Raw genomic sequence first — 13401 nt, forward strand, 5'->3', positions numbered from 1 at the left:
TCGGCAGCCTTGTCACTATCGTTCTGGAAGTTTCCTGAAAGATCGTGAAATGTAAACGGATTCTTTGGAGCAGACCAGCATACACACCAAGTCCCTGAAAACTAAGAACTTTTGTTTTCAGAATTGCTCCTCCCACTGTATTATTTAGATACAGGAATCAAAAAACTCCAAGGACTTCTGAGGACGAGTCTCCAGCTTTTCAGATGTATCCTGTTATTTTAAGCATCGAGTATTGAAATGGGCTTGATTATATAAAATAAACTACAGTTTATTGCATCAGATGAAATGACATCAGCCCTGAAATGACTGGAAATTTCGTCACGGAATAACCTTGGGGTGTTTTTCAGTTTTTGTTTTCCTCTTCCAACCTTGCGCAATCCAAATGCATTCTGAATTTCTCCAGCAGAGGCGACGGGTTATTCAGATCATCAGTGCCTCCACCTTGTGCATTGTCTCGCCTGATTCTCGGAACAATCCTCCGAAGTACAAACAGCTATTTTTATTGTCCCAGTTTTATGGCTGCAGAAGCTTGGGCTCGATGATATAAAACGATTTCTGGTCTCTTTCCCAGTTTCCAGGCAGGCTGTGGTTAATGACTGAGATGCAGTTCTCGGTGCTGATGGAGCCTGTCTCCTCCTTGCAACCTCCCCCAGTTCCGCCCAGCAAGAGACAGACCCCCTGTCCATGGAGCAAGCAAAAGCAGAGCATCCACAGGCACTGGAGCACCTCTCAGGGGCTCTGACCTTGGCCTACTTCCCCACTTTCTGCTACACCAGCGTGGAACTCACAAAATGTGCCAATGGCTCTGTCAGTTCAATAGCGCAAGTGTTGGGGTGGGGGTACTTTCTTTGAACAAAGTGACTCAAAAGCTGAAAAGAAGAGAAGCTTCCTGGCTCTTCTAGATGAGTTAGAGATACGATCAGATTTCAGTGTTGATTTCTGTTACTATCTCTAGAGGGAGGAAATCAGTATATTCTGATATTCAGTACTTCTGATCCCTATCTAACTGGAAGGTACTCTGCACGATTCCAGAGGTGAAAGGTAAACACCAGCCTAGCTGCAAACCCTTTGTCAAAAATGACCCACCTGTAAGATACGCTGGTGTAATAGTGGCACAAAGCTTGTCAGAGTAACCAAGCAATACCTGCTTTAAGTTAAAAACCCACTCCACAAGGTGGAACCCATACACAGTGCTGCTTAGGTGGCCAAGAATCTGAGAATAGACTAGGGACCTAGGGGGAAAACCAAACACTAAAGTAGTGTAGCAATACAATGACTCTTAAATATATTCTACTATAGATCCATGCCTTGCTCAGCCACTGTCAGAAGATGCTTCCTCCTGCAGCAGGTGGGATCAAATACAGAGACCCACAGTCAGACAATATGCAGTGAGAGACCTTGGGATACTCAGCCCTGAAAGAGACACCTCCATCAAATACTTCCTGTCAAGGCTCAGGGAACTCCTCAAAGAGGAAGTGGAAGAACAAGAGTAGGAGGAGGGGATGGAAGACACCAAGGAATCAAGGCCTTCTCTCCACAGCAGGGTAGGCACACAAAGACACTCCCAGAGACTGTGGCAGCAAGCACAGGACCTGCCCAGGTCTGCACCACATGGGGCCCTGGAGCAGAAAGGAGGAGTAGAAATACGCTCCCATGCCTAACCTAGAAGTGTGTTCCAATTGATAGCCATTTGTAAGTGAAAATTAGTTTTCTCCAAGGAAGTTTCACTGTGGAAACCAACCACTCTTTTTTTAATTTATTTTTTAAAAACTATCTTTTCTCATTTTACATACCAGTCTCAGTTCCCACTCCCTCTCCTCCTCCCACTCCCTTCACCTCCTCTCCTCATCCCACTCCCCCCATCCACTTCTCAGAGAGGGTGAGGCTTCCCATGGGGAGTCAACAAAGTCTAGCACAGTGCTTTGGGCAGGACCAAGGCGCTCTGTACCTAGGATGAGGAAGGTATCTCTCCAAAGGGTTCCAAAAAGCCAGTACAGCAGTAGAGATAAATCCTGGTCCCATTGCCAGTGGCTGCACAGTCTGCCCCAGCCATACAATTGTCACCCACATTCAGAGGGCCTAGTTTGGTCCTGTACTGGTCCCTTCCTTGTCAGGCAGGAGTTGGTAGGCTCCCATTAGCTCAGGTAAGCTGTTTCCGTGGGTGAACCCATCATGGTCTTGACCTCTTTGTTCATATTCTCCTTCCTCCCACTCTTTGACTGGCCTTTGGGAGCTCAACACATTGCTCTGCTTGGATGTCTGCATCTGCTTCCATCAGTTGCTGAATGAAGGTTCTATGATGACATTTAAGATAGTCATTGATCTGACTACAGGGCAAGGTCAGTTCAGGCATCCTCTCCACTATTCTTAGAGTCTTAACTGAGGTCATCCTTGTGGATCCCTAGGAATTTCTCTAGTGCCCAAACCAACCACTCTTAAGGGTAGGCCCCATGCCCAGCAGTAGATGACCAACACAAAGCGAACCCAGTGGAATCCTTGGAGGTTCTTTGTCTCCTAATATTAAGTCAGAGCATTTTTTTACCTTACAGGTCCTCTGCGTATATATTATGGCATCTAGTTTTGGGTTTTAGAGATTTCTGCGCGTGTGAATGTGTGTGTCTTTGAATCTATATGAGTCTCTTGGTTCTTTGTTTGTTAAATTGCTTTGTCCTTTTCTGATTTGTTTGTTTTGACTTCTCTTATTTTATTTGATTATTATTCCCGAAATGCCTGGTTTTTTCTATCAAAAGACAGAAAGGGTGTGGATCTGGATGGGAAAGGAGGTGGGGAGGAACTGGGAGGGGTAAGGAGAGGGGAACCATAATCAGAATATACTGTATGAGGAAGAAAGATCTTTTTTTCAATAAAAGAAGAGAAACAGGCCCTACCATAGTCAGCTTTTCTTTTAAGGGTGGGAGGTTTCATCTTCAAATACAAGTGAACAATAAAGAATATCAAGGCATAATCAGAAAAAAGACTTTGTTATGAAATAGAAAGATTACAATGAAGAGGGAAAAAAAAAACAACCCAAACCAGCAAACAGAACCATTACTGTTTCCAGAATGACTCGTAATGAAGATGTTTTGTCTACAAAAGAAGAAATAGGATACATGACAGAGGACACACAGAAGAGCTTGTATTGATTAAAAACATGACCGTTAAATTACAAAAGAACCACCGGAACTTTGGAATATTTAAACTGTGCTGCTCTTCCAGAAAGCAGAACTAAAAGTTAAGATTTTTTTTAAAAAGGTAACAAAACAAAACAGAACTAGAAAAAAAATACAGGTGGTCCAACAGTCCTTAGTAGATTCAGATACAAAAGCCATACAAAATCAAGGCAGAATGAGGTATGGTGGCTTCATACTTGTAACGCCAGTATTTGAGATGGTGAGGCAGGAAAGATGGCCTCACGTTCCAGGCCAGCCTGGGCGTCACAGAAGGACTCTATCTCAACAAAACCAAACCCCAAACCCAAGCTAACAAACCAAGAATAACAACAACACCATGGCCAACTGAGAGAGGAAATGAGAAAGGGGTGGAGGAGGAAAAGGAAGAAGCGGAAAAGAGGTTGGGCAGGAGGAGGTGGTCAGAGAGACAGAGGTTCTCCTCAGTTGATGGAACAAGAAATAAATGCGTGAGTATGCGAACGTCACAAAGTGGGGTTTGTTTGTTTTCAGTGAACAAGATTTCACTTCCTGGAAATTAGCCATCAGTATTTGGAATATATCATCTGAGTGGATCCTGGTGAAGATTAACATCAAGTAAAATTAAGTTTAATTGTATAGAAAAACAAAGTAGATTAGGAGGGGAGGAGGAGAAGGAGGAGAAGAAGGAGAGGAAGAAGAGACTCTCCCGACACTGAGGCCCATGGATCTTGACTAAAAAGGCACAGAGCTGGAAAAATAATCAAATTTGCCACATAATCTGATTTTCTTTTAGACCATCAAAGACCAAGAAGGCTGGGAGGTGGTGGCACACACTTTTAATCCCAGCACTCAGAAGACAGAGGCAGGCAGATCTCTGTGAGTTCGAGGCCAGACTGGTCTACAGAGTGAATTCCTGGACAGCCAGGGCTATACACAGAGAAACCGTTGAAACAACAACAACAACACAACAACAAAAAACCAAACTGAAAAATAAATGAAGAAAATAAAACAATTGAAAATTTTACAATATAAAGAAAAGGCTGGATATAGAGGAATGGAAGCCAAACAGACATCAGACTTCTCGCCTACAATTCCAGACTCTTACAGAGGCAACAGTGCGATGCTGTATTTCAAGGGAAAATAACCTTTGGTCTAGAATATTTTAGTTAGTCAAAATATCAGCCAAGGGTGAACATAGGATAAAGATCTTCTGGGACAAGCAGGGCTTGGAAATTGACCTGTGACACACCAGTTTTTAGGAAGTTATTTGAAAACTTGTTGAGGTAAAACAAAAGTTTAACTTAAAGCGTAGGGAGAGGTGATCTTGGCAGATCTGGAGATGACCCACGGGATCCATGTTGTCAGCCTGCAACATTCAGACAGTGGGCCTCAGTAGGTAGAGTCTTAAAGAAAATTGACCAATCTAATCTACATGGGAAGGACAAAAAGACAAGATCTCCTGCGTAAATTGGGAGTTTGGTGATCATGGAAGAGGGTAGAAGGGGAGGGGGAGAGAGGGGAACAGAGAAAAATATATAGTTCAATAAAGACACTTAAAAAAAAAAAAGAAAATTGACCAGATGAAGAACCACCAATAAGATGGGCTACAATAAAGAAAATGGCAACAAGATAAAAGAAATGGAAATAGAAAGCCCCGGGGAAAACGTTAAAAGAAATGACCAGGAGCCCTCATAGACATTTTGTCTCGACAGAGAACAATATGCAGATCATAGCAACATGGATGCTAGTTAAGTGATTTTCATTTGCTGAGGCTAAATCTGTAGTTAATTATGGTTAATAATAGAATTAATCCTTCAAATTGTAATACACAGCAGACACTGGGTGATAGACATGAGAGAGACTCTGCTGAGGAGAGCAAAAATGATGTTGCTTTCATCTTAGAAAATAAAGAATCAGGAAATACGTCCCAGGGCAGGCTCAGTTGGTAGAATGCTTGCCTCGAATGCATGAGGTCCTAGGTCCAATCCTAAATACTATATAAACTGGCTCATAATCCCAAAGTGAATTAGAAAGAATCCTGGGGTGCAGGAGATTCTAAGGGGTGGGGTAGAGGGGGAGGAGAGAGAAAACCTTTAGTTGATGAAACATTTTTTGTTTTGTTTTGTTTGGTTTGGTTCTAAGAGCAGTAAGTTTTACTTCCCAGAAACAGGCCATCAATATTTAGAATTCACTGTCTGAATGGGTCTCCTTGCAGAAATGAAGCAGAAAGAACAATTGACAATGGTGGGATTTTACTTGCAAATTAATTGCAAGTAAAATTTAATTTAACTGTACAGAGAAAAGAAACTGAACAAAATTAGAAAGAATTGCTGAATATCAGCTAAACATTTTTACAGCACACAAAGTCACTATTTTTCTTTGTGTGTGTATGTACGAATTTGAGTGCACCCTTATCATAAATTGAGGTCAGAGGACAGTTCTGGGTACCAGTCCTCACCTTTCACCTTGCTTGACAGGATCTCTCTCTCTCTCTCTCTCTCTCTCTCTCTCTCTCTCTCTCTCTCTCTCTCTCTCTCTCTCTCTGCTCAGGCTAGCTGGCCCACAAACTTCTAAGAATTGGTCTGTCAGTTCTGGGAATTTGAAGGCAGGCACCCTTGCTTGGCAAGCACGGTATTCACTAAGACATCCTCTCATAGCTACCACAGAAATTCTTAAACCATGACATTAAAAGATAAGAAAACTACTACAGATATTACCAAGAAATTGTCATCATGTTTTCTTCAAAAAACAAGTAAATAAAGAAAACAAAAACTGCAGTTCATGCATTTCTTTTTCTTTCTCCCCCCCCCCTTTTTTTTAAAGACAGGCTCTCATTATCACATTGGCTGGACTCCAGCTCTCTATGTAGTCCAGGCTGGTCTTGAACTTACAAGAAACCTACCCTTTTCTCCCTCTCAAATGCCAGATTAGATGTGTGCATCAAGTCCAGTGAATTCCATTTTTTGTGTGAATTAATTCCCTGCCATCAAGAATGAGTAAGGTTACATGTTTAAGAGAAATTTCATAGACCGTTCTCCTAATTTCTACATCTTTGCTGGTCATATAAATATTCTTACACTGTAAATGTTTTTAATTTTCATTTTTAAAAATTTAATCACAGATTTCATACCACTTTAGTCCTAGTGCCATAGGTAAAACCAAAACTCATTTTCAGTATTTCCTTGGGATCTTCAATTCTCCTTCAATTCATGACTCCTTTTATTGGGACAATCTTTTTGCACACTGTGTGAAGACATGTCTCTGTTTTATCTCACCTGCCTAAGGCACCTTCTGATTGGTTTAATAAAGAGCTGAATGGCCAATAGCTAGGCAGGAGAGGATAGGTGGGATTTCCAGAAAAGGACAGGAACTTTGGGAAAGAATCTGAGGCGGGAGATTCTCCAGTCAGACTCAGAGGAAGTCAGATGGACAGTATGAGGAGAGGTAACAAGTCACATGGCAGAACATAGATTAATATAAGTAGGTTAATTTAAGCTTTAAGAGATCACTGGGGACAAACCTAAGTGAAGGCCAAGCTTCCACAATGAATCCCACAGGGCAAGGATCCCTTACTGCTCTTCGGACAGGAGAGGGAGGGGAAGTGGAGGTGGGGAGGAGGCAGAAATTTAAAAAAAAAAAAGATGCATGTCTGGCCCTGAGAGAATGTCAGTATTAATGAGATCTTATGAGCTTTTAGAAGGTGGAGCAGAATGAAAGGTCCATAAGACATAGGAATTGTGGGACATCTCCCCAACTTCTCGTACTGTTTGAGATGTAACTGTTGCCCCTCCATGAGCTCCCAGAAGAACAGGCTTCTATGCCTGCCCTAACCAGGATCCAAGTCAAGGACCCACCCGATGTTGGAGTTTGAGACCCCAACAGTATGAGTGAAATAAACCTTTGCTTTTTATCCATAAAAAAGTCTCAGGCCGGGTGGTGATGGCGCACGCCTTTAATCCCAGCACTCGGGAGGCAGAGGCAGGCGGATCTCTGAGTTCGAGACCAGCCTGGTCTACAAGAGCTAGTTCCAGGACAGGCTCTAGAAACTACAAGGAAACCCTGTCTCGAAAAACCAAAAAAAGGTCTTTGTGTCATCAATTGAAAGCTAACACAAAGAAAGCTAGGCTATATCTTTTCTTTTGGTTCATTTCTTAGTTGAGTGAATTTCCTCATAAAGAATAGTTTCTCCAATGACATGGGAACCCTGAATTTATACATTCTTTTTTTTTTTTTTTTTTTGGTTTTTCGAGACAGGGTTTCTCTGCAGCTTTAGAGCCTGTCCTGGAACTAGCTCTTGTAGACCAGGCTGGTCTCGAACTCACAGAGATCCGCCTGCCTCTGCCTCCCGAGTGCTGGGATTAAAGGCATGCACCACCACTGCCTGGCTGAATTTATACATTCTTATGAATGATTGTCAGTAGCTTTTATAACAAGGGACAACTTGGCAGAATATGAGTCACTAATCATGGTTATCTTTTTAAGTTTTGTGTGGCTTTCTTGTCATTTAACTTTAAGTATTAATTGTTAGAAGAAGTGTCTCACTGTGGAGTCAGGCTTTGAGGTCTCATACATATACTTAAACCATGCCCAGTAAGACAGACCACTTCTTCTTGCCTGCACAAGATGTAGAGCTCTCAGTACCTCCCCAGCATCATGGCTGCTTACATGGCAGCATGTCTCACCACGGCAATAATGGACTGAACCTCTGAACTATAAGTAAGCCACCCCAATTGAATGTTTTTCTTTATAAGAGGAGTTGTGGTCATGGTGTCTCTTCACAGCAATAGAAACCCAAACTAAGACACACACAGTGTGTGCTGTTTACCTGCGGATTTAAGTCTTCATATCGGTTGTTTCTTCTTTTGTTCTATTGTTCCACTTCTCAGTGCTTCGGGAATGCCAATTACACATGTTAGAACTCTATGGTCTCTTTTCCTTAATATCAGCTTTTATTTCTTTGTATTTTCCTCAGAGTTCCATTGTGTTTTCACTTGTGTTCATTCTGATTGAGTTGAAAGAGCTTCCTCTTTCTTTCCTTTTTCTTTTGAGTTTTGTAGTTCAATTTCCCCCCTTCCTTTGTTGTTCTATAATTTCTTATTTGTAGCCCCAAAACTCCTGCTTGAGTTGTTTTTATTTTTCCTAACTCAGAGAGAAGAAGCTTTGTAATGTTCTCCAACACAATGGAAAGTTATTTGTTAAGTAGTCTGGTCAAAGGAGGAAGATTTTGAGTCAGTTGACAACTTCACTTTGGAGTGATTCTGAAATGCTCTTTTCCTTGAAACATGTCTCTGAGATGCTCAGATGTTTTGTGGGAGGCGACTGAAGTCCCTAACAAAGCCCTGGGCCCTGTGGTTATGTCCCATCCATTGCTTCCCCATCCTTCCATTCTTTCATTTCCAGGAGATGCTTGACTTGAGGCCACAGACCACAGAAATAGGTAATTACAGTCTGGTGTCTCCTCGAGTTTGAGCGTGGAGGTGAACTGTGCCCTGATTTAATCACTCCATAGTGTGTGCAACAGTGACTTCCTCATATGCCTTGTCCTGGGTAATCCTTTTTCTCCCTTCGTTGATTTGCTTGTAAGATGATCTCACAGTGTAGCCCTGGTTACCTGGAAATCTATATGTAGAACACTGTAGCCCCAAACTCACAGAGCACTATGAATCTCCGCCTCCCAAGATCCCTGAGATTTAAAGGCATGTGCCACCATGAAGGACTTTCAGGTGGCTCATGAAGTGGTTTGAAAGGAAATGGCCCCCAAAGGGAGTGGCACTATTAGGAGGTATGGCCTTGTTGGAGGAAGTGTGTCACTGTGGGGGTGGGCTTTGAGGTCTCTTTTGCTCAAGCTACACCCAGTGAGACAGATTACCTCTTGTTGCCCATGAGTCAAGATGTAAGACCTCCCAGCTCCTTCTCCAGTACCATGTCTGCCTGCTTGCTGCCTTGCTCCCTGCCATGACGGTAATGGACTAAACCTCTGAACTGTAAGTGAGCCACCCCAATTAAATGTTTTCCTTTAAAAGAGTTGCTGTGGTCATGGTTTCTCTCCACAGCAATAGAATACCTAAGACACTCCATTTTAATAAGCAGTAACTGACTCTATTCTGAGATTAAATACAGAAGCAGAATGATTCGGCATCTTGTTTGTATACATAGAAAACCACCACCTGCCCAGCATGAATCTCAAGGCACAGAATGATAATTATTCATACAAGTAAAAAAAGTCCATCTATGATTTTTTAAAGTAGACTGGAAACATATCAGAAAAACTAGGTCTGTGAACTTATAGAATGCACTAGATCGATGAAGGCTGGACCCCATGGAATGAGAAATACCTAACACTACAGTGACAATGCTGTCATGGACACCTGGTACGTGCATCAAAGGACCAACAGGCAGAAAACTGTCTCCAGGGCTTCAGTTCAGCACAGTACCACTGCCTGAAGTGAGTCACACAAATTGCCATCCATCCATCCATCCATCCATCCATCCATCCACCCATCCATCCATCCACCCACCCATCTATCCATCCACTCATCCATCCATCTACTCATCCATCCATCCACTCATCCATCCATCCATCCATCCATCCATCCATCCATCCACCCATCCATCCATCCACTCATCCATCCATCTACTCATCCACCCATCCACCCACCCATCCATCCATCCACTCATCCATCTATCTACTCATCCATCCATCCACTCATCCATCCATCCATCCATCCATCCATCCATCCACCCACCCATCCACCCATTCATCTATCCTTTGTCTTGACCCAGTCCTGGGACTCCCCTCTACATTTCCTTTGCCCCTGGAGCTTTCCAACTGGGCTAATTACATCATCTAACCACCTGCAATGATTCTTTTGGCATCTGTATCAGATCTCTGACTTTGTCTCCGGAAAGATCACTTCAACATTTTTGTAAACATTCTGTATTTGTGTGTGTGCACACATGCATTGATTTGTGAAATATAATGTGTGATCTGAGAGTTAGTATTAATAATTGAGGTTGGAATAAAAGTGTCTGTGATAGGGCTGGAGAGATGGTTCAGCAGTTCAGGGCATACTTCTCTCACAGAGGACCTGAGTTCAGTTCCCAGCACCACATTTGGTGTCTTAACTACTGCCTGTCACTCCAGTTCTAGGGGATTCAAGGCTCCCTTTGGCCTCCTCGGGTACTTGCACTCATGTGTGAGTGCACATTCATATATGCAATTAAACAGTGAAAACTGACAGGTGGTGGTGGCACACACCTTTAATCCCAGCACTCGGGAGGCAGAGGCAGAAGCAGACGGATCTCTTTGAGCCAGCCCAGTCTACAGAGCTAATTCCAGGACAGGTTCCAAAGCTAAAGAAAAACCCTGTCTTGAAAACCAAAAAACAAAACAAAACAAAACAAAAAAACAAACAACCCCCCCAAAAAATCAGTGAAAAACAAAATCTAAAAAACAAGAGAGCTTGTGATTGCCAAAGGACATGCTATCAAGGGAAATCAATCGCAGACAATGAAACTGACATAGTTTGTGGATTTATTGTTCATTAATTAAACTCTGACATGTGGAAAGATACAAACATGTCTTTTTTTTTACAGTAAGCTCTAACATGTGGAAAGATACAAACATGTCTTTTTTTTACAGTAAGCTCTGACATGTGGAAAGATACAAACATGTCTTTTTTTTTTTTTACAGTAAGCTGTGACATGTGGAAAGATACAAACATGTCTTTTTACAGTGTGCTCTGGCAGATTTTCCTTGTCATGCTGTTGCTGTATAGAAACACTGCTATTCTCCCGAGGAGTCATAGAGGTGTCAAATCTCAATTTCAGTCCCACATCTATTGTCACCCCTATTAAAATCAATATCCTTTTATGAGTTGATTTCTGTTAGAGTCACACCACTATCATAAATGGAAAACTTGTAGAATGCTCCTTAAATAGGAATAAATTCCTTCCTTTCCTTCCTTTCTTCCTTCCTCCTTCCCCTCCCTTCGTCCTTCTCCCTCCCTCCCTCCCTCCCTCCCTCCCTCCCTCCCTCCCTCCCTCCTCTCCTCTCCTCTCTCTTGTTCTCTGGGTCTCACTCTATAGCCCTGGCTATCCTGGAGCTCACTGTGTAGATCAGGCTGGCCTTGACCTCAGACCTGCCTTTTAAAACAAATGCAAGGAAGATAAAAAAGACTCTGGCTAGATATATTTCCTGCTGGGAGCTAAATCTTTTCTTTGTTAGGATGGGAGATTAGCATGAATTACATGAACACTAAAGGCTACTGACATCACGTTAGGATGTTCTTGATATAATCAACCTGAAAGATAACTAAACAAAATTGAACCCCTTCCAAAAATTGTTACTTAACATAGCTAGATGACTGTCCTGAGCTTCATCGAACCTTATCTCACCTTTCCTCAGCGTGTAAGTCCCCTCTCTCTTTTGAGACATACCACTCTAAACCAAGGACCAAAGATTTTGTCCCTTAGGCCTGTGACACTAACATCCATGGAGCCATATTTTCCATGAAGGCTGGAGGCAGTGTATGTCAGTGCTCAACATTTTATTGACTTTGCAGTATCTGGCAGGCATGCTTCAGGTATGTGGTTTGAGGTTTCACTAAGAATAGGGTGGCTCTCCCTGCCCTACATTTTTGCTTTGCTTTGTTCCTCTGTTGTTTTTGGAGCAGGGAAAGGGAAAGGGTAGAGAGTAAAACATCTTCTGTACCTTTCGCAGGTGACGGCAGATGTGTATTGTGTCTGGCCTTTTACAGCTGGGTGCCAGCTCACAGAGGGGTGAAGCCAGCTCTCAGGCTTGAGTCTTCTAATATAGTCTGTGACTCTGTAGCTCTAGGTTCTCTCTTGGGTACCAGATGGTAGAGGGAGAAAACGATTCCCTGGCTATTGTCCCCTAGTGGAGAGTCCTTCACATCTATAAACCTACCTTCCAGGGCTCTGACTTCAGAACGGAGGCAGCATGGGAACTTCAGCAGTGAATGGGGAACCTTCAGTCTGAATTTAATACCTACTAACTGAGCTGCTCTCTGTATCCTGTAGTTAGCTCCCTAAACTGACTGGATCTATATCACACAATAAAAATTCTGACAGGGTCAAAAAAGTATCAAGATCTGATCATGTAGTCTTTTACTTTCTTCAGGGTCTCGTGATGCAGCCTTAGCAGTATGTAGATGAAGCCACTCTTGAGTGTAGAGATTAAAGGTGTGCACCACCACGCATAGCTATTTTTGATTTTTGGAAGACATTTATTATTATCTGAGCACATTATCAGGCTGTTTTGGTAGAGTGAAGGATCGATGTGATGTACTCTACCTTACATTGCTGTGACCCAAATGCCTGAGAGAAACACTTTATAGGAGTAAAGATTTATTTGGGTTCACAATTCCAGTCCATTGTGACAGAGAAAGCATGGCAGAACAGCTTGCTTCACGGCGGCGGGAGTGTGCATTGAAGACTGTTCATATTACAGCAGACCAGAAAGTAGAGAGGAGGGCAGGAACCAAGGGTGGGTGTTACTTTCAAAGGTCCACATGCAGTGTTTCTTCCATCACCTGGTCCCATCTCCTAAAGGTTCCAGGGCTTCCCCCAAAAGAATGATACCAGCTGGGGAACAGGCAATTAAAACATGAGCCTGTGGGAATATTTCAGAGCTAAACTACATTACAATAGCTTGATGTGTTGGGTCTTGGCATTTCTCATTTGTACATCACAAAGTGAGAAGTTTCTCGCTTTCACTACATGAGAAATGAGATTCATCACACTGGAGTGACTCACAGCAGGTCCGGCCTCTCCAATGCTTCAGCCCCCATGCCAGTGCAAGGGATGGCAGCGAGAATCCATGAGGCTACATGGAATGGTACCATAGGCATCTGCTCATCACTCAGGGGTTAGGTAGAGACGTCCATTTCCGAACAGCAGAAAAAAGTCAACTGGAAGAGAAGACACACATTTCCAAGTTTTCTTCTTGATTATTCTTCACAGCCTTCGCAGAGATCTGACTTCCCCCAACAACTTTCCTTTCCAACCTTGTTAATAGACAGATTCTGCACTCTCTGTCTCTTAGGGCAGTGATGGCTTCCTCAATTCCAGTTGCTACATTCAGACCATAGTGCATTTATTAGCTCCACTTTTCAATAATCTCCTCACTTGACTTATGGTCATCATCTTACCACTATCTAGTCAGTTAAACTTCCACCCAGTATAGTTAGTGTTTTCAGCCTGGGTTTGTGATGTTTTTTCTTACACTATT

This window comes from Arvicola amphibius, chromosome 7, assembly GCF_903992535.2.
Source record: "Arvicola amphibius chromosome 7, mArvAmp1.2, whole genome shotgun sequence".
Taxonomy (NCBI): Eukaryota; Metazoa; Chordata; class Mammalia; order Rodentia; family Cricetidae; genus Arvicola; species Arvicola amphibius.